Source organism: Pelodiscus sinensis, chromosome 16, assembly GCF_052426305.1.
Source record: "Pelodiscus sinensis isolate ZL-2025 chromosome 16, ASM5242630v1, whole genome shotgun sequence".
Taxonomy (NCBI): Eukaryota; Metazoa; Chordata; order Testudines; family Trionychidae; genus Pelodiscus; species Pelodiscus sinensis.
Window position 1 is genome coordinate 13727313 of NC_143067.1, and position 22997 is coordinate 13750309.

The window sequence follows — 22997 nt, forward strand, 5'->3', positions numbered from 1 at the left end:
AGGTCCTTGCCAAAAATAATTGAATCACTGTATTATAAAACTCTCCATGCAAATCCAGAACTCACTCTACAATAGGACCCATGTATGCAAGCCCCTATGTCTGCCTAAAGCCCAGGGGAATTCAATGAGTTCTGCACAAATGTAGGGGCCCATCCAGAAAATCAGAGCCTAAATTAACACTGCTAAGCAAAAAAACCTACCCATGTACATGATCTGGTTCATATTAAAATACTTGCCATAAGTTAGTATCTTGACATAGACCTACCTGTTAAGGTCATTTTTAGCACTAATTTATAGACTCGTCTGTATATGGTCCATGCTCCATCAAGTAATGACTATTTCAAACAAACATGTGGTCAATAACTAACATAATAGTTGATAATAGTTTCAGTCTTTTTTCTCTCACAAATTACAAACATTTTAAGAAAAAGAGTCAGTGCCTAAATGAAGTATGACTTTGTAAGTCACTTTGCCAGTCAGATGAATGAAAATGTTACAATCAGAGCAAATTATTTCAATGAGGTTTGTCATTTGGAAATGACCAAACTATCAGGAATTAAAAAGCAATTTTTCCTTTCTAACTTCCCTTGAAACTCTAGTTTGATTTAATTTCACATGGAGCGAACAATTATGTTTCAAAAATTTCAAGAAATGCAACAAGATACTTTGAAGCATAAAACAGTAAACTCATCACTAAATATTAGGGATAAGTTGGACATTATTAAAAGTTCCTAGATTTACATTTTATTTAAAGATTTTTAAAAATATTCATTGCCTTAACATCACTATTTATAAGGCCATGCCAAATTACACATAAAATTGCTCCCAAAGCGTAGGTTTAATCCCATGCTGAAGTCAGAAAAGCACCTAAAACTAGATTGCCTCTGTATCATCATGCAGCATAGGCAAAACTGGAAGGGATTCATGAAAAATATGACCACTGCCAGTTTCGATATCTGTGTACAAATATATGCACATGTGTATGCATGCATATGTATATATACACATCTATTTTTCAATGCATATTTTATTTTTATTATGTAACCATCACCATTTACTCTGAGTTCAAGTGGAAAACATATTAAAGAACTAATTAATCAGTGACCAATCATGATCATTAAAACTTTCATAGCCCATTCTCTGTGTCTTCCCCCCACCCTCTTGACCAGCAGTCTCCACCACTTAGCAGACTTTGAGGTACTCCCCACTGCTAAAAATGGAACATCATATTAAAGTTGTACTTCATCTTGATGATAGCCAAACTCAGATTTTCATCTACTACAAGAGGAATGAATTCCAAATCAATGAGCCCTCCACAGAGAATGTTTACTGTCCTTTTCTATGAATTCAACCCTGAGAACAGGTAGTAAGAGTATTCCACATATCTATTGTGGTTAATGCTTTTGGATGTGTCAGAGCTGAAAGGATCCCATAATCATGATTTTATACATATATCATAAGTGTGTGGGAGATTATATCTGCTTAAGGGTATGTACATACACTTGCGTATAACCTGCTTTACCCAAAGCAATCTTCTATGTTACACGTTAAATTACTTTTTCCTATTTTGATTATAGGATATTTAATTGTGCGCAAAAAGCACATATCTCACACTAAGAAAATGAGCAGCAGCTCAGCTGAGCAATTTCACCAGTGCAATCTTCAGTAAGCCCCTAAATACATCCTTTGCTAGTTATAAGAATTGGAACTCTATTGTTTATTAATCCCCTTTATGTTTGTAGGCCCATAACCTTCCTTTTACAAAATACAATTGGGTCTGGAAGGTAGTTAGGCTTGATTAGATACAAAAACACTATTACACAATCTGTTTGGACATTTCTTCACGTCTTGAAACATGATCGGTAATTTGGTCTAATTGGTGATCAAGGAAACTATCTTGTGATCAATTAAAGTAATTACTTGATTCCGGCAACATGACCAACCTTATTTTGAGCTGGAGTCTGCACTTCTTCAACTTTAATTAAAAATAATGAAAATTATTAAGCAGTCTGCAGTGCAAGACCATTGCCCAGCATGAATCACATGATGATAGAGACATTTGGCATTGGTGGGTACAGCTTACAAGGCAGCTAAAACCTTTCTGGTTGCAAGTGTTTTTGGTGAAGTATTTTATTTACATTAAGTCCCAACACAGACTTGACCTTAACACATTGTCTGTGACAGCTCTAACCGCTGATAACATCATGTTAAGATCTTAATTTGAAAATATATATATCCCATTCACAACACAGAACCTTAGCAGTATTTTAATGTTTTAAAAGCAGCAATTCCAAATAAAGGAAATACCATACCACCGGAGATCAACAGTCTTTCTATGCCTTGGTGCCCCATTCACAAGATAGGAATAAAATTGTCCTTCCCTAACTCACGGGGGCTACGTCTAGACTGGCATGATTTTGCGGAAATACTTTTAACGGAAAAGTTTTTCCGTTAAAAGTAGTTCTGCAAAAGAGCGTCTAGATTGGCAAGGATGCTTTTGCGCAAAAGCATCCGTGGCCGGTCTAGACGCAATTTTGCGCAAGAAAGCCCCGATCTCCATTTTAGCTATCGGGGCTTTTTTGTGCAAAACAATTCTTCCCTGTCTACACTGGTCCTCTTGCGCAAGTATTCTTGCGCAAGAGGACTTTTTCCCGAGCGGGAGCATGAAAGTATTTGCGCAAGAAGCACTGATTTTGTACATTACGAAATCAGTGCTCTTGCGTAAATTCAATTGGACAGTGTAGACAGCTGGCAAGTTTTTGCGCAAAAGCAGCTGCTTTTGCACAAAATCTTGCCAGTTTAGATGCACCCAAGGGGTGTTGTGAAGATAAACACATTAAAAATTGTAACACAGCTACATTTCTACAAAAATTGTAAGATACTTAGGTATGAAGATAATAGGAGCCACAGGAATATGTTATATCAATTACTGTGTAATTTTAGTATATATTTAGATAATTTTTTACTAAAATAGAGTTTAGAAATACACGTTTCTACACATTTTGTCACACACTTTTTAACCTATGGAAAAATCTTCCAAGAGATAACGGAAGCAACACTTAAATGAGAGCAGAAATAACACTAGAAGTTTTACTGTCTGGAACAGTCCTGTTCTGTCAGAGCAATAGACTGAATGATCCATTTCTATCTTCTAGGAGTCATAAAAGGAAGAACTTGAAAACAAAACAAAACGAAAAAAGACAAACCAAAAAAAAAAAAAAAAAACCCCACAAATGAAGTTGCAGCAGTAACTCAGTTGCAATTTCTAAGACAGATGTTGCCAACATTTACATGTCTGTTTTGGGAAAATATTTCCTTGCTCATCTACTCATGAAAAAAGAAATTATATTGAAAAAGTGCTTTAAACTAGCTCAGCTATAGGGTACCTCTTCCTCAAGTTGTGCCCTGGAATGGCCCAACTGTACTTTTCAAATGACAGAACATGATGTCACAAAATATGGCTTCAGGTAACTTGCTTCTCCTGAGAAAGGCAAAAACTGTACTATATGATTTGCTTTTATGAGTGAATGGAAAGATGAAATTCCTTCTCCCTCCTTGCATTATAGAGTACAGTATTTAACAGGTTTGGGAGGCTTGCAAAATCCCTCTGCCAATTTGCTATTCTTCTTTTCACACGTCTTAATGACTCAATTCATCTTCACACTTTTTAAGCATACAGCTTTTATATAACGCTTGTCAACATTATCCTGATGATTACTACATCAAAGTCATGCAGACTGATATGTTGTGGGGATGTGCCTAGTGAGTTCCCAGTGATAAGAGTACCATAATGTATCATCGGAGCACAGCATTTGGACAATACTTTACTCAAAAGATGGGGCTCCTCAAGAAAAATAGTTCTGAGACCCAGAAATTTAACAAACACTTAATTAAATGTGTTTGTAAACGCAAAGGTTATAAACCTAGGGTCTTTGGACTTCCTAAATCTTCCAGCCAAGGAAAACATTTGCTGATCACAAATACATTAAGTTTTTTAATTTCAATCTATCATTATAATGCTCGGGGCAGTATTAACCTTGTCCTACATGGTGCAAGGGCTACCTGTCTTTGCAGTATTACAACTTAATAACAAAAACTGTTTGTATAATTTATTAATGGGATACATGTACATAATGGATAATACAAGTCATCATAATGCATTTATACTTTGGAATATATAGTGCTTTCACTTGATACCATTACACATTATTATCACTGCACACTATGTGTTACATTTGTCCTCTTTGTTCTTCATGTATAGTTTCGCTCTCTGCGTTACATAACAATAAAGACAATGACTCATCAGGAGGCCTCAGCTCCAAATTATGGAACTTGCATGCATGCGACCTACTTCACTAATTCTTGTAACTAGCTAACTTCAATCTATAGGCCAAGCAAGCCGACAGAAGAAGTTGCTTAACATTGAGCTAAATTAAAGGTATGCTCAACAATACAATTGATTACAGTCAGTCATTAGGTTTGATTAACTTACTTTCATGACATATTTTCTGTTCTGCTCCAAGTGAAATCTGAGTTTTAAATAATTCTATTTACTATATTTAGGGAAGATTTTCCGTGTTAAAAAAGACATCTTGTTACATGGCAATACTATTTTTTTTAAATATTTTGGTTTTTAAAAACCTAAAAATTCAACCAATGTTGAACAGGTAAAGAAGAGACATTCAATGACCTCTCCACGTCTATGAGATAGGTATAGCTCCATATATTAAAAAAAAAAAAGCTACAAGGCTAAGCAGCTATCTTCATGGAACTGCCTTTCCTCGTTTCTGACTGGGTTTTATATTAAACATATACAAAAAAAGGTGTTTAATATCACTGCAAGAATGGTGGGAAAGCTGTCTCTGAAAAGGAGGTAAGTAAACCAGGCCTTAAATATAATCACATTCTGGAGTAGGCGGATTCTTTCTGGGATCAAGTTCTACAACTGAACTTCCTTGACTAAGAGAACTTTATCGCCACCTCTTAAAGGCTTTCTTCTGCACTTTGTGCTCTGCATTGCTCCAGAAAAGCGCAGCTAGTTTAAGGCATCCTGAACAGGGAAGCAGTTGCTGATGTCTTGATCTGACAACCAGGAGCATCTCTTTGAACTGGCAACAACAACAGACTAGAGCCAGTGGAAGGACCATAGTGCACAGATGATGGAAACCCAGCAACTAAGCCATCATGAAGGCAGGCTACAATGTTTGACATAAGCTGAAGCCTCTGCACTGCTTCTACGTTCAGGCCCAGGCCCAGGGAGTTATACTAATATATACTGGAGATGACTGCTGCATATATCACTGGGGCCAGAACATTGGCACTTCCTACAAACAAGGTGAATTTATGTTTGTCTACTGCTGACACTACCTGATCATTGAGATTTAGTGAACCTGCAATATATACAGCACCTTAAATTATGGTCTCACAGATGCTGACCAGAAATGTAGAGGACAGGGAGCTGCTCCAGTTAAATCAGGGCTACTCAACTTTGGAAGCCCCAGTGACCACAATGATACCCACAGCACATGCCAAGGGCTGCAATTTAAATGTAGTTGCAAATGTATGCAAATATCTTCTTTGATACTGACAGGCATGAATACAAAGATTAAGGCAAGACTACCCAACACACAGGCCCCATTTAAGTCAGATCTGCTGATATTAATAAAATGCTAAATTTACCCGATTTCCACCCATAGGACAGCACTTTTAATGAGCAATGACAGTTCAGCAATTTAACTACTAAAACATATATCAACAGAAGACCATTATATTGATTACTACCCAAGCCCCAGCCCTAGCCCAGACCTTTCTCACCCTGGCCTTGCTGCCTGGCTCCACCGCCGCCCTGCTGTCTCACCGCCCAGCTCTGCCACGTGCCTCTTGCTGCCTCCAGTAGCTCCTGCGCGCGCGCTAACGTGGCCTGGCTGGGGGAGGCACTGCCACTGTGGCAGACAGGGCAGGCGTGCTTTGCTGCCGCCTTTTGCCCCCACCACCCTGCCAGCTGGCAGTTTCTGCGCATTCCTCTTGGCTCAAAGCTGCGTGGCTCAGCGCTTGATGCTGCCACTGGACCCGCAGCAATGAGCCAGGCAGGCGACACAGGAAGTGGCTCAAGGTGCCACGGGCCACATGCAAAGGGCCCACGGGCCGCATATTGAGTAGCCCTAAGTTAAACCTTCATATCCCTAGTATCTGCATCCACAAATATGGATACAGAAGAAGGATGTGAAAGTGTAATCGTGTACTTGATTAACTGGTGGGCCTGCACTCACTGGTTAACGTGCATGGTTATACACAGCCTCCACCCCACACTGTTGCCTCTGATGCAGCAGTGCAGTGGGGGAGAGGGAGGACAGGTGGGAGCTGGTGCACATGGTGAGCTGGCTCCCTCTTTGCCCCCGCGTGTAACCAGCAATTGCTGAAAATATCAGCAGTTACACATTTACTTGCATAAATGCATTTTGACATTCCTGATGTGGATAACCATGGCTCATTTTTGCAGATAGAGATGCAGATGCAGATATAAATTTTGTAGATAGAAACCTGCAAATCTGAGGATATCCACAGGTATCTGCATCTGCTGATATGGATGTGGATATCTGCTGCTCATTTTTGTAGATACAAATTTTGTATCTGTGCAGGACTCTACAAATGAGGACTGCTAAAGTTTTCCATCCTTGATCACCATTGCATTTTTAGATTACTGAATCCTGTTTGCTTTGCTCTCTAAAATAAAACTATATATTTATATTGGAGCTGTAAATTCAATACCCCAAGTTATATGTTAAAGCTTTCAAAATATCTGAAAACCTTTACACTTTCTGCCACAAAGAAATCTGTCTCTGGCTTGCAACACTTGTTTACAATTATGTCGGTGAAGAAACTAGCTAGTCAGCTCCATATCAAACACTTTGACAGCAAAAGCACAAACACTGATCTATTCTAAGTAGTTTTCCACTCTATATAATCTTAGAAAAGGCATTCTTGCCTTTGATTCTACAAATGTTTATACTTCATACATCATGAAAATAGTGTTTTATATATTAAGAAATAATGTGAGCAAATCTGAAGTTAAATTAAATTCTTCAACAATAACCATGCCAAAGCACTGTGATTTTCCTATAAAAATTATTCCAATTTGTTGATCTTACATTGGATGAAACATACTGTAACAATCTTCATAATTTATATCCTGTTGGGACACTATGATTTAAAGTAACATAATACAGACCAGCATCACTGCTAATCTAAACCACCTGACCAGATAAACAACAGTTTCCCCTTCTCTCTTCACTCAGGGTATTTCTGTTTATTGTCATATGATTTACTCATTTAAAAATCATGAAGAAAAAATGCAGCAAAAGAGAACTGCAGCTAGGAGGCATGGCCTTCTTTACATTGGGAACTTTTCACACACAGGTACCAGTATAATGTCAAAGAGCTGCAGGAGACTAAAGGCAATTCCAAGAATTCTGTCCTCAGGAAAAAATAAATAAAATCACAGAAAAGAAAAGATTAGGTTCATTCTACACAACCTGGACCAGGTGTAATGTTAGAAGCTACATATTTTTGATGTTACAAAAGATACAATTCTGAAAAAGTTCTGTGCCAAGTTCTGGGGTCATCTAAACTGTGGCGTGAGTTTGACAGAAAACAAGTAAATGTTTAATTTGCATCTATTTGGCATTCAGCTGGTGTGCAAACAGGTACCATTTTTGTGCTGAAAAACATGGGGGATTGCCGCAGAAAAAACATTAAAATAAGGGTATAGAATAATAAAATAAATTCTGCTCTTACCCCCTTTTTTCAGGGTTTTTTGTTTGCTTTTGTTTTTTTGTTTTGCTGCTTACTCACGCATTGTGCTATTCCCTCCGGATGTACATTATACTCATTGAAATTCAAATATGTGCAACCTGCACTACATAGTGCTAGCAATACATTTGGCTTTTTTGACCAACTTACACCCGCATCACTGCTGAATTTGGCCCTATGACTAAATATTTTTTCTTGTAACTGAAGTTACACATAGTTTCCTAGTGGGAAGCCAGGGTATCTGGTCTATTACCCCCTCTCTCATCTTCAGCCTCCCAAAACAACCACAATGTTATGTGAAAATCATCTTGCCCTCTTTCCCATTTTACACTGCAATAGTGACAGAATGCAACTTGAAATCATGTGCAGGCACCCTTCACTGATTCAATTAGAAGATTTTACAATCTAGTTTTTGTAAACTTGGATTGAAGACAAACAATTGTTTTAGAGAGGCATCAAAACTGCTTTCTGCTTCTGCTGCTGCTGAGAAACTTCAAAAGTTTTCATGCTCCTTTGGAAAGTGCATGTTGTCCTGACAACTAAATGGTCTGATACGCTTTATTACAAAGTGTATTGGTTTGCTTACACAGACAAATATATAATTATCTGTGCTCATAAAGTAAGAATGATTCCTAAACTGAGAAGATTTGGGTTACAAAATCACAGCATGACATGGAGCGACTATCTTGCACTAGTTTGCAGCAATGAAAATCTCCTTTTTTGTGCCATCTACACTCACGTCTGTTACAACAATCTCATACTAATTAATCACATTCTTTTTCAACAGGCAAATGTAATGCCAAACATGACTATCTCAACCTTGCTGGCTTTTACTAGTGGCATTAGACAAAATTCCTGAAAATTAATTTCAGCGTTGTACCACAATCTGGTGTCTAGGTAACCTTGCAATTCACATTTCACAGTGCACTTTGCACTGTGTCCAAAGTAGGGAAAGGAAAGTGAAAGAAAAAACAGACTTAATATTAAACTCCATATTACCAGTATGAGACACAAATTTCAGCATGCTAAAAGCATGTAAGCTTACAAGGCACTCCAAAAGGCATTACTTATTATGTATAATTTCAATCAGAAACATTTGGAATGGGTAGGATTTCTATGGTTATGCATTTAATGCGTAGTGCAAGAGCTACCTTTTAACTATAATATTTATTTCTTTAAAAATTAGGTCAAGTCAGAGTTTAAAATATCATCCAGATTCATAAAAAATATGTCAAGCTGCATTTTTAATTTGTTATTGATATTTTATATTAGTTACTCAGTAGTAGAGAAAAAAACCCCAAGAAGCTCCATGTCTGAATTGAAATCTTACTTAAAACAAGAATAGACAGCTAATTTTCACTTTCCTCTTCCCAGGCATATTTGTTGTGTGTATATTGTGCTCAAAAATTAAAAACAAAGGTTTCAATAAGAGGTTTACACTGAATGAAATGCCTACTTAAAGAAACTGGACTTATTTTCTATTTATTAAACAGGCTTTATGCACCTGACCCAACCAAAAAATTAAATGAAGCCCTCATTAATTGAGCACCTGTTAAAGCAATCATTACTTAAAAATAATAAACTTTCTTTGCTGCGCAACTGAAAAGACAATGATAATTTGATTCGTTAAAATGAATGATTGGTCTAGCAAATCAAAATACATGATGTACAATAATACAACCCTCAAACACTATACAAGTTAGTAATAAAATGCACTTTGGGCCCTGTTCCAATCTTTTGAATGTATATATCTGAATGCTCCATTACTTCACTTTACTCACCTTGATGCTTTATACTGTACAATGTTCTGCCAATGTTAACAATGCTTGTGCACATATTGCTATACCAAAAGATGAGGCTATATAATCCCTTTGTAAAAGCTCAATTCAAGAAAGGACCTAACTTTAAATACTTCAAGCATGTGCTAAAATCCCATTGATTTCAATAGGTCTTAAAACACATGCCTAAGAGCTTTCTTGAATATGAATGCTTTCCTGAAATGGTGACCAACGGTATGTTTATATCACATGGCATAGTTATAGTCACAACCTACACAGACAGAAGGGGTCTTTCTATTGGCATTCAAACATCATGTACCCAGATGACATTAGCTATGTCAACAAAAGCTGATAATTTCTCATGGAGGCCAGGTGTAAACAAATAAAGGAATGCAAGGAAAGTTATGTCACAGGAAGAAAAATCAGAAACGAAGAACAAAATTCTGCCGGTTTTCCAACTATTTTTTTCACTTTGCAAAGAACACAGAGGGCTTCACTCCTCCAACATGCAAAGATAGTGCACATTCTATACATGCAGCTGATGACATTAGTAGCAACAATACATGGTTCTTCTTGGTTTGTTGCCAAGATCATGTGCAATCCAATACAGTCTCTACTGAGTATAGAGGGGAAATCATATCCTATCCCTGATGTTAAAAGGACATCAAAGAACAGTAAGAAAGCCTAACTTTATAATACTCCCCTAACTCATAAGAGTGTCATAAGGACAAGTACATTAAACACTGTAAAGCACTTTGATATCTGCTGATGAAAAATTGTATGTAAAAGCTAGCTATTACTACTTAGGTTAGGATGAAGAGAGGAAGCAGTTAGCCCTATAACCACATCATCATCAGGGACTTTTTTGGGGGCCAGCACAAATATATCTTAATGTCGATAATTCAAGCATGTAAAAAGAGAAAGAGAAAAGGAGTCTGAAATTATAAAACGATGGGAGATCAGAAACAAGAACTACAGGTCCAACCAGGGAGATCATTTGGGCCCTCTGTATGTGGTTGAAAGCACTCAGGCTATACACAAAGTCATAATGAGATAAGTTCTCTCTCAAGCCTTCAGCAAGAGCCTATAAAACTTGAGGAAAAGAAATAGTATAGTAACCCAATGACTCCAATAGGAGCTTTGAGTCAGGATTGTTAAACTCATATTTTGTATCCAATTGTAATATCTGAATCATGATATTGAACTGATGATAGACTTTGAAAGGAGAGAGTATGGAGAGAAAGATCATCTTCCTACATAATCTGAGAAAGAAAAAAAGACTTAAAATGGTTTAGATAATTACTATTTCTTACATGATGTTTTGGAAACAGTTACCTTATGCAAACAGTTATGTAAACAGTATGAAATAAAATGTAATTTATTTGCTGTGCTTGATATTTGGAAACTCAGAAATGACCAGAAAAGGTGATAAATTCAGAACACGTTACTGTATTAAAAACAAAAGTGGATTAATTTTATTAGCAATATTTTGTATAAGGATACACAACCTACAGTCAATATTTTAAGCTGTCTTGAAAAACTTCTGGTGTATTACAAATTTATGACTAAGTGCCAGACAGCATTTGTAATGCAATATATTGGGGAAAACTCCAGATCTTTTTTAACCCACATGTTTCTTCCATTTTATAAAACTCACCACCACACGCACACTCCTTTTCCAAATCAATACATCTTTGAAATAGATTCAGTCCATGAATGGTGAAAACTGATTATTGCCAGGCAAGGGATTGAAAAAAAAAAAACATTAAAAAAAGATGAATCCAACATAAAGTGAGATGAAATATGGTTCTTTGTACATTTTTATTAAATTAGACACTTTACAATCTGTAACTGTAACAACCTAGATTGCAAAGATAATAAATTTTTCCTCCAAAAGCCCACTTCTACCATGTGATAGAATTCCTCCAACAAGGCAAAACACACATTTAATCCCAATCAAGATGAAATCATCCAGTTCATGAAATGAACTACCCGCCTGTCCTCAGAATGTGTCCTTGTGAAACACCACCACAAACAATTCCCAGAAGAAAAAAAAAAAGAAGATGCTGTGTAATCTCAAGCCCCAGAAGCTGAATGTACTTAGTACCTCACACAACAGGACCCAAAATTAGAACCCTGGCTCCTAACCAAATTCTCTCTTCTTTACCAATTTCACACAATTCCCTCAAAGAATTCAGCAAGCTTTGCATCAGTTCAAGATACAAGCAAATTTTCATCTCATCTCAACTCATCAAAAATTAAAGGAAGAAAATGGCAAATGAAGGAGCGGTGAGAGGCAGTCTCCAAAATACATTTAGAGCTGGTTTACAGCTTTATGAAGGATAAATGAAAAATTGTACTCACATTGCACTGATCATCTGTGGGTCTGCCAGTGGTTTTTCAGAGCAGATGTAACATTTTAGCAAATGTGATTGTTTGTGAAAGAAATAATTTTGATCAAAAACTAAAATTGCAGCCAGCACAAGCTCTGCACTTTGTCACTCTAATCCATTCTGACAGGAAGCAGTAAGTGGAGATTCCTACTGTGAAAGGAGCAGATGTGAAAGGTCAACCTTGGCCTGGAACTTCAAAACCGTTAACGTGTAAAACAGTGTGCATTAAAGCCTGAAACAGCTAACCGCTGGATTAACGGATGTCCGTTAAGTAAGGTCTGATGTGCTTTTGGCAAGTAATGGTTAATTTTTAAATAGTTTCATTGTAAATTTTACTTTTTACCTTTTACCAGCTAAAGTCCATTTTTAATTACAATTGCAGACTATAATATTCCAAAATATACCTTTTCTTTACTCTTTGGAGGGAAAACCCACTATTGTAACATGCAATTTATAGTTATTAATAAGATTATGCACACTATTTCAAAAGCAAAGGGATACAAGAGGATAAACACTATCAAACTGGAGATAGACCTTGCCATCTATACTCAAATTAGTACCTCCTCAGTTCCCCTATATTCATAATAGCAATCCCAGGAAATTATAAAGCTACAAGAGTACAGATTTCTTTAACTGAAAAAGAAAGTGATTCTGAATGAAGATATTCTTGAGAACAAAGAGAATGTAAATCTTACCAAGTTCCCCAAATGAAACAATACTATTACAGTACTTGCCACCACTGAGTTAACAAGAGGATTCAACATTTTAGTTAAAATAAAATCAGCGTGTTGGTATCTTAGAGTAGGAGTGAACAATCATAGAATCCTAGAACTGGAAGGGTCTTCAAAATGTCATCAAATCCAGTCCCCTACCCAAGCACAGTCTAGAACATTCCTGACAAGTGTCTGTCTAACCTGCTCTTAAATATCTCCAGTGATGAAGATTCCACAGCCCCCGTAGGCAATTTATTCCAGTGTTTAACCACCCTGACAGTTAGGAACTTTTTCCTAAAGTCCAAACTAAACCTCCCTTGCTGCAATTTAAGCCCATTGCTTCTTGTCTTATCCTCAGAGGCCAAAGAGAACAATTTTCCTCCCTCTTTCTTGTAACATCCTTTTAGATACAGGCAGTCCCCGACTTACGCGGATCCGACTTACGTCGGATCTGCACTTACGAACGGGGCTTTCTCGCCCCGGAGGTCGAGGTGGCGGATTGCTACCTGCAAGCTCCGGGGCGAGAAAGCCCCGTTCGTAAGCTGCTCCGGTGCCCCTGGTCTGCTGGAGACCGTCTCCAGCAGACCAGGGGCACCGGGCGGGTTCCCGCGCTTCTGAGGCTTTGCCAGAGCAAAGCCTCAGAAGCACGGGAACCCGCCGCGGCTGCGGCTTCAGTCCCGGTGCCTGTGGTCTGCTGGGGACGGTCCCCAGCAGACCACAGGCACCGGGGCAGCAGCGGCGGGGTCCCGCGCCTCTGAGACTTTGCTAGAGCAAAGCCTCAGAGGCGCGGCACCCCGCTGCCACTGCGGCTCTGCTCCCGTGTCCCTGGTCTGCTTGGGGGGGGGGGCGCAGCTAGTGTGCCCCCCCCCCAGCAGACCAGGCTTTTGTTTTGGACCCTGGGGCAGAGCAGCTGGGGCGGTGCCGATTGGTCCTGCAGCGCCGCTCTGGGCACTACTGGACCAACCCAGCAGCTCTGCCCCAGGTCCTGATTCAGCCGCTGCTGGTCAGTTTCAGCAGTGGCTGAATCAGGACGCCTGGGGCAGAGCAGCTGGGGTGCTGCTGGGTTGGTCCAGTAGCGCCGAGGAGCGGTGCTACTGGAGCAACCCAGCAGCACCCCAGCTGCTCTGCCCCAGGCGTCCCCAAGTCAGCCGCTGCTGAAACTGACCAGCGCTGACTACAGGAAGCCCGAGGCAGAGTTGCTCTGCCCCAGGCTTCCTGGAATCAGCCGCTGATCAGTTTCAGCAGCAGCTGACTTGGGGAAGCTTGGGGTTCTTAAGTTGAATCTGTATGTAAGTCAGAACTGGCGGTCAGTTTCAGCAGCGGCTGAATCTGGATGCCAGTTCCGACTTACATACAGATTCAACTTAAGAACAAACCTACAGTCCCTATCTTGTACGTAACCCGGGGACTGCCTGTACTTGAAAACTGTTATCATGTCCCCTCTCAGTCTTCTCTTTTCTTAACTAAACAAGCCTAATACTTTCAGTCTTCCCTCAGAGGTCATGTTTCTAGACCTTTAATCATTTTTGTTGCTCTTCTCTGGACCTCCTCCAATTTCTCCACATCTTTCTTGAAATGTGGTGCCCAGAACTGGGCACAATACTCCATTTGAGGCCTAATCAGCAGAGTAGAGTGGAAGAATGACTTCTCGTGTTTTGCTCACAACACTCTTGTTAATGCACCCCAGAATCATGGTTGCTTTTTTTGCAAGTGTCACACTATTGACTCTTGTTTAACTTGTGGTTCACTGTGACCCCTAAATCAGCAGTACTCCTTCCGAAACAATCACTTCCCATTCTGTATGTGTGAAACTGATTGTTCCTTCCCAGTTGGAGTACTTTGCATTTGTCCTTATTAAACTTCATCCTATTTACCTCAGAACATTTCTCTAGTTTGTCCAGATCATTTTGAATTTTGACCCTGTCCTCCAAAGCACTTGCAACCCCTCCCAGCTTGGCATCATCTGCAAACTTAATAATCATACTCTCTAAGCCATCATCTAAATCATTGATGAAAATATTGAACTGTCCCAAAACAGACCCCTGTAGAACCCTGCTTGTTATGCCCTTCCAACATGATTGTGAACCATTAATACCTACCCTTTGAGAATGGTTACCCAGCCAGTTATGCACCCACCTAATAGTAGCCCCATCTAGGTTGCATTTCCCTAGTTTATTGATAAGGTCATATGAGACCGTGTCAAATGCCCTACTAAAGTCTAGGTATACCACATCCATCACTTCTCCCTTACCCACAAGACTTGATATCCTAGCAAAGAAAGCTATCAGATTGGTTTGACATCATTTGTTCTTTACAAATCCATGTTGGCTGTTACCTATTACCTCAAGGAGTCCTGTGGCACCTTATAGACTAATAGATGTATAGGAGCATAAGCTTTTGTGGGCAAAGACCCACTTCGTCAGATGCATGTAGTGGAAATTTCCAGAGGCAGGTATAAATATGCAGGCCAGAATAAGGCTAGAGCTAGCGAGTTTTTCTTGAAACTATAATACCTGCATGAGGAAGTGAGGAAACAGATTAACAGAGCCAGACGTGTACCCAGAAGCTTCCTGCTACAAGACAAGCCCAAGAAAGAAACCAACAGAACACCACTGGCCATCCCCTACAGTCTTCAGCTAAAACCTCTCCAATGCATCATCAGTGATCTACAACCCTTCCTGGACAATGATCCCTCACTTTCAGAGGCCTTGGGAGGCAGGCCAGTCCTCGTCCACAGACAACCCGCCAACCTGAAGCAAATTCTCACCAGCAACTATACACCACACCACAGTAACTCTAACTCAGGAACCATGAAACAAGTCTCAGTGCCAACTCTGCCCACATATCTACACCAGTGACACAATCACAGGACCTAACCAGATCAGCCACACCATCACCGGTTCATTCACCTGCGCATCTACCAATGTAATATACGCCATCATGTGTCAGCAATGCCCCTCTGCTATATACATCGGCCAAACTGGACAGTCCCTACATAAAAGAATAAACAGACACAAATCAGATATTAGGAATGGCAATATACAAAAACCTGTAGGAGAACACTTCAATCTCTCTGGACACACAGTAGCAGATTTAAAGGTAGCCATCCTGCAGCAAAAAAACTTCAAGACCAGACTTCAAAGAGAAACTGCTGAGCTACAGGTCATCTGCAAATTTGACACCATCAGTTTAGGATTAAACAAAGACTGTGAATGGCTAGCCAACTACAAAAGCAGTTTCTACTCTCCTGGTGTTCACCCCTCCAGTTCAGCTGTTAGAAGTGTTCCTCACCCTCCCTGACTGAATTAACCTTGTTAGCTCTAGCCTTATCCTGGCCTGCATATTTATACCAGCCTCTGGAAATTTCCACTACATGCATCTGACAAAGTGGGTCTTTGCCCACGAAAGCTTATGCTCCAATACATGTTAGTCTATAAGGTGCCACAGAACTCATTGTCACTTTTGCAGATCCAGACTAACACGGCTACCCCTCTGATACTTGACACCTGTAACCTCATTATCTTCCAGATGTTTGCAGATGGATTCCTTAATTACCTGCCCCATTATCTTCCCTGGCACAGAAGTTAAACTGACTGGTCTGTAGTTTCCTGATTTCGATGATTTTTCAAGAATAGTCTTGCATTTGGCATAACTATTTTCTTCCCCTATTTCAAATGCAATGAGCAATTATTAAAAGAACAGTTATGGATCACACAGAGCTGCCAATGGGGCCTCCATTTTCTTTTTTAACCTAAATGAATACTTGTGGGAATTAAAAAATATATTTACAAAAATCTTTAGCCAGGTCAAACTGAACCACCAGAGACAGTATGAAAATAGTGCTAGCTAAATGTTATAATAATTTCCAATTAAGTGATCATAAATCTATGCTAATTTTTAAGAGAAACATTGGTAAAAGAGGCAACTGTAATGTGGACCAAAGGTCAGGAAAACAAATTGCTGGTCCTCTTTAGAATATAAAACACAAATCTAACTACTCCAAAAGTACACAGTACAGGCACAATAACTGTAGAAACACACTAGTCTCTCTTTATTCGTATTTTATTTTTTACCCTACAATTGAGGGAAGAAAGGAGAGAGAAGGAAAGAGCTTAGAACTCATATTTACAGGCAGTCCCCGGGTTACGTACAAGATAGGGACTGTAGGTTTGTTCTTAAGTTGAATTTGTATGTAAGTCGGAACTGGTACATATTGTAGGGGAAACTCTAGCCAAACATTTCTCCAGAGCTCAGTTTTATTCTCCACACCTCACTTCCCTCAGTCCTTTATTCTCAAGCTGAGGTGTCTGCTGAGAAAAGCCGCTCTGCGTCTCCCTGGTCTGCTTGGGGAGGGGAGCGCTAGCTTCGCGTCTCCCTGGTCTGCTGGGGGGAAGCAGCTAGTGCGGGGTTGCCTTACCCCGTTTGTAAGTAGGAATCCGATGTAAGTCGGATCCATGTAACCCGGGGACTGCCTGTACTTGATATTCTAAGTCACAGTAAAGTTTTAACAAATACCAAATTGATTTCAACTTCTGTTCCTAAAGCACCCGGAGAATGAGTCTTGAACTTCTACATATCATGTGGTAGCTGTGGCAGTCAGGCCTGCTGCTCCTCAGAGATACTGTGCATTTACCAAAAGAAGCTAAATTCTGTTTCTGAGAAACATAATTTACAAACATAAAAACTTTTTCCTATCTCAAGAAAGAGAAACATAAAAGCATATTCTGAATCTTTAATGTTATCATGATTCATTTAAATATAAATTAATAATAGTATATGAATATTGTGGTATTACTAATAATATCCAAAGCCACCCACCGATAGTATTGTTAATATTAATACTGTGGTATTACTAATAATATTGTAATACGGTAGTCACAACAGAGGCTACAAACAGATTGGGCAGCATTGTACAAACTGTCCCTGTCCCAGAGAGCTTGCAGTCTACAAGACAAGATATAATGGGCAGGCAATGTAGACAGATAAGTTATATTTGTACAATTCTTAGCCATTGTCTAGCAGTGATCACAACTTGCCACCTGCTTAGTCTACAGCTTTCTGTATGCATTACAGAAGACACGAGTTTTGAAGAGGGACCTGAAGGATAAAAATGTGGCTGGCTAGATACATGCTTGCTAAACTTTCTCCACTCACAAGAGCCAGCATGTCAGAAAACTTGAAAGTATGTCAGAAAAGAAACTGGCATTGCTGGCACCCAATGAAGGTGGGCACAGACCATGCAATAAGGAAATATCTCAGTTAGATAAAGCAAGGCTAAATTGAGGGATGGGGGGTGTGAAAATAAAGAATAAGGAGTTGCCAATGAAACATGATGATTTGATTATTTGCAAGTAGGGAAACATGTTGGTGATTTTAAAAATGTAGACATCCTTCACTTTGTATTTGCACAGTGGCCATGACAAACAGGCAAATCACATCTGAGAAAATCTGTCTGTCTTTTGAGTAAGTGTGTCTGTCTGTTCTAAATGATAAGAGCTAGGACTACCAAATGGGATGTGCTTGGAATGTGACTGTTTCTCATAACACAGAAATGGAGGGCTTTGCTAGTAGAGACAGTTATAACCCCATTGCCGCAGCAGGGGGAAAAGTGAATAAAGGGACAGCTATCTATTTGAGAGAATTTGTGTGTCTGTCTCCCAGCAGGGAGACATGCACCCATCCCCCAGCTATGTCCACTGCAGTGGCCATGGAGAGACACTTCTCACCTGGCCCAAGCTGCTGCAATGAGAGAGGACTAGAGTTGTCTTCTCAGCCCAGAGAAGCCTGCATACTTAACCCCTTATCCCCAGCCCCACCCCAGAGCAATGATTTAAATGAAGAAGAACAAAAAGTATTTGAGTTAAGGATCCAAGCAATGCCAGGTAAATCTTCTAGTAAATAAATAAAAATTTCCCAACTCTCAGCACCGAGGAGTTTAATTTGTCTGGTAGCTGACCACTGACAGCTAATTAATTAATTTGTACCTGGTAGGACCACTGACATCACTCTAGACTCTTCATAATTATGAGGCATTTCTCAACAATAAGAAAACTACTGCTGCCAGTTCGTATTGTCATCTCTTTGCCTTTTAAAAACCAGGGCAGAAGAATCTTAATTTTTCAGATGAACCATTTCTAGAAAACCTACATTTATTTTTCATACAAAAGTCCAGCACCCCTCTTTTTCACACCTAGCGCCACACAGGATATGGGTAGATGGAATGTGTCAAAATTAGAATTTGACCCTTTAACCTAATGACTCGGAGGCAAGAGCATTATTTACTAAGCCAATCACAAGTATAACCAAAGGAAAGTGTGACTGTATAAAAATATATTTTGACTTACCTATGTTTTGAGCCAGTTGAGCCAACTCATTCTCATAATTTTGGCCTAAAATTTTTACTGTTGGTTTTTAATAAAGGAAAAACAACAAACGGGAAAATAAGCCAAAAATTCATTATGCAAGCCTTATTTTCAAATACAAAGATTTTCTCTATAATGTAAATCCACTCAAATAATTTTGATTTATAGCAAATCAGTTTCTGTATTCGTGAATGCAAGAAAACTAGCAAACAACATATTTAACAAAAGAAATACTTTAATAATTTTGCAGGTGTACAAATCGTAGCATATGGGAGAGGACTCAAAGAATAATGGAAAATGAAGCAGTTTAGGAAACACTTTAAGAAAAACACCACCTACATAGATAGGTATAAACCAATTCTTTTCAGCCAAGAAGCAATCTAATACAAAAGTCTATGAGAGGGGCAAACAGTCAAATCACATTAAAAATAGTTAATCCACCAAATAAACGCAAATTGACTTGTCTTTTGATAAGCAAAACTGACAACAATGAACTGATGTTGCTCATTCTTTGAGGTTAAACACAACTGACATAAGCTACACCTGAAACCAATCAGGGCTGAGGCTTTGAGAAGATTCACACGCAAGAACTAAATTTGTCACAAATGGGTTGGTTTCCGATCCTAATGTAGCCAAGTTGCTTTACTCTGACCTCCATTTAACAAATCAACTTAATGGGCAATGGGAGTGCTATAAAACTTAACAATGAAGTGGTTTTAACTTTTAAAATATAGTTATGAAGCAAAATGTTGGGAGAGCTCCTTCAATACTGGAAATCAAATTAAATCTAGACATTTTTAACAGTCTTGACAGACATAATCCTAGTTACCATGTAAATTTATGGTAAGCTGCTGTGATATTAGTCACAGGTGCTACTTTTAATATATGGGCCGCATCTGGCTGGGAATAAAATTTCTCAGAGGACTGAAAATGACCTCACTAACAGACAAGGGAGGGGGGAAATAATACCACTGTGGCATATAAAAAGCTGGAGATAGGGTCCACAACTGAATATTTTACATAAAATTCAAGTTACCTCTGCAGAGTGTAGGTTTATGTTTTCATTACATAAATGGTGCAGACATATTTCAGTCAAAAAGCTAAAATATTAAGTAGGTAAAACAGCTATGAAATGTTCTGGCTATGCACACAGAAATACATTTTCCAACCTGTGAACAACAAAGAAGACAAAGTGATGTGCCATGAAACTGAATAAAAAAGTATGAACTCAGATGAAGTTCGGAGGTATTCATTATTAATACACAGTGAGCGAAACTAAATTAAGTGATTACAGCAATAGAGCACTAATTCATTAAGAGTGTGTGCCCTGTATCCCAATTCCACTGGATTTGGTAAATCTGTGAAGTTCTTCATGGACATTAATCAAGGTGAAGGTACCTACATAGAAAGAACTTGTGCCAAGTAAGAAGATTAAACATATAAAGATCATAAATCTCATAGCCTAGCAAGTTAGTTTTGATATATTGATAACAGGGACCATCCATTACAGAGGAAAACAATAAATATGTCCTAGTATAGTTAAAGCCAAGTAGCTGAAAATACAGAGGACATACAAGGAAGAAAGAAATTCCACTTGCAGTGGAGGCTGAGTTTTTGGGTGTTATTACTGGTCCGAAGGAGAGTTGGGAAGTATAACAGTTTAATGAAAGAGATATAATAACTGAATTGTGAATACTTTGTGTAGATGTGGTCACCTCATCTTAAAAAAAAAACTTGACCTTGGAAAAAGTTCAGAAAAGAATGGCTGCCATAGGAGGAAAGATTAATAAGACTGGGACTTTTTAACTTGGGAAAGAGATGACTAAAAGGGCATATGATAGAAGTCTATAAAATCATGACTGGTGCGGAAAAAGTGAATAAAAAGAAGAGTTAATTACTCCTCATAACAAAAGAACTAGGGATCACTAAACAAAATTAGTATGTAACAGGTTTAAAACAAACAAAAGGAAGTACTTCTTCACACAATACACAATCAACCTGTGGAACTCCTTGCCAGATGATGATGTGAGGTCCAAAACTATAACAAGGTTCAAAAAAGAGCTAGATAAATTCATGGAAGATAGGCCCATCGACAGCTATTAGCCAGGATGGGCAGGAATGATGTCCCTAGCCTCTGTTTGTCAGAAGCTGGGAATGGGCAACAGGGGATTGATCATAGAATCATAGAATATTAGGACTGGAAGGGACCTCAAGAGGTCATCGAGTCCAGTCCCCTACCCTCATGGAAGGACCAAATACTGTCTAGACCATCCCTGATAAGACATTTATCTAACCTACTCTTAAATATCTCCACAGATGGAGATTCAACAACCTCCCTGGGCAATTTATTCCATTGTTTGACTACTCTGACAGTTAGGAACTTTTTCCTAATGTCCAACCTAAACCTCCCTTGCTGCAGTTTAAGCCCATTGCTTCTTGTTCTATCCCCAGAGGCCAAGACGAACAAGTATTCTCCCTCCTCCTTATGAAACCCTTTTAGATACCTGAAAACTGTTATCATGTCCCCCCTCAATCTTCTCTTTTCTAAACTAAACAAACCTAATTCTCGTGTCTTGCTCACAACACACCTGTTAATGCATCCCATAATCATGTTTGCTTTCTTTGCAACGGCATCACACTGCTGACTCATATTCAACTTGTGGTCCACTATAACCCCTAGATCCCTTTCTGCCATACTCCTTCCCAGACAGTAGCTTCCCATTCTGTATGTGTGAAACTGATTGTTCCTTCCTAAGTGGAGCACTTTGCATTTGTCTTTATTAAACTTCATCCTGTTTACCTCAGACCATTTCTCCAATTTGTCCAGGTCAATTTGAATTATGACCCTATCCTCCAGAGCAGTCACAACCCCTCCCAGCTTGGTATCACCTGTAAACTTAATAAGCGTACTTTCTATACCAATATCTAAATCGTTGATGAAAGTATTGAACAAAGCTGGTCCCAAAACAGACCCCTGCGGAGCCCCACTTGTTACGCCTTTCCAGCAGAATTGTGAACCATTAATAACTACTCTCTGAGTACGGTTATCCAGACAGTTATGCACCCACCTAAGCCCCATCTAAGATGTATTTACCTAATTTATTGATAAGAATATCATGCGAGACCATATCAAAAGCCTTACTAAAGTCTAGGTATACCACATCCACCACTTCTCCCTTATTCTCAAGACTCGTTATCCTATTAAAGAAAGCTATCCGATTGGTTTGACATGATTTGTTCTTTACAAATCCATGCTGGCTGTTCCCTATTACCTTGCCACTTTCCAAGTGTTTACAGATGATTTCCTTAATTACTTGCTCCATTATCTTCCCTGGCACAGAAATTAAACTAACTGGTCTGTAATTTCCTGAGTTGTTCTTATTTCCCTTTTTATAGATGGGCACTATATTTGCCCTTTTCCAGTCCTCTGGAATCTCTCCTGTCTCACAGGATTTTCCAAAGATGATAGCTAGAGGCTCAGATACCTCCTCTATCAGCTCCTTGAGTATTCTAGGATGCATTTCATCAGGCCCTGGTGACTTGCAGGCATCTAATTTTTCTAGGTGATTTTTAACTTGTTCTTTTTTTTATTTTACCTTCTAAAACTACCCCCTTCCCACTAGCATTCACTATGTTAGGCATTCCTTCAGACTTCTCGGTGAAGACCAAAACAAAGAAGTCATTGAGCATCTCTGCCATTTCCAAGTTTCCTGTTACTGTTTCTCCCTCCTCACTGACCAGTGGGCCTACCCTCTCCTTGGTCTTCCTCTTGCTTCTAATGTATTTATAAAAAGTCTTCTTGTTTCCCTTTATTCCCGTAGGTAGTTTGAGCTCATTCTGTGCCTTTGCCTTTCTAATCTTGCCCCTGCATTCCTGTGCTATTTGCCGATATTCTTCCTTTGTAATTTGTCCTACTTTCCATTTTTTATATGACTCCTTTTT

General features: G+C 39.1%; 1 protein-coding gene across 2 annotated transcripts in view; it reads right to left on the reverse strand.

The window, feature by feature from the left end:
- Positions 1-22997, reverse strand: part of PCBD2 (pterin-4 alpha-carbinolamine dehydratase 2) — a 70893-nt gene that overhangs the window by 7832 nt on the left and 40064 nt on the right. The window lies entirely within an intron of this gene.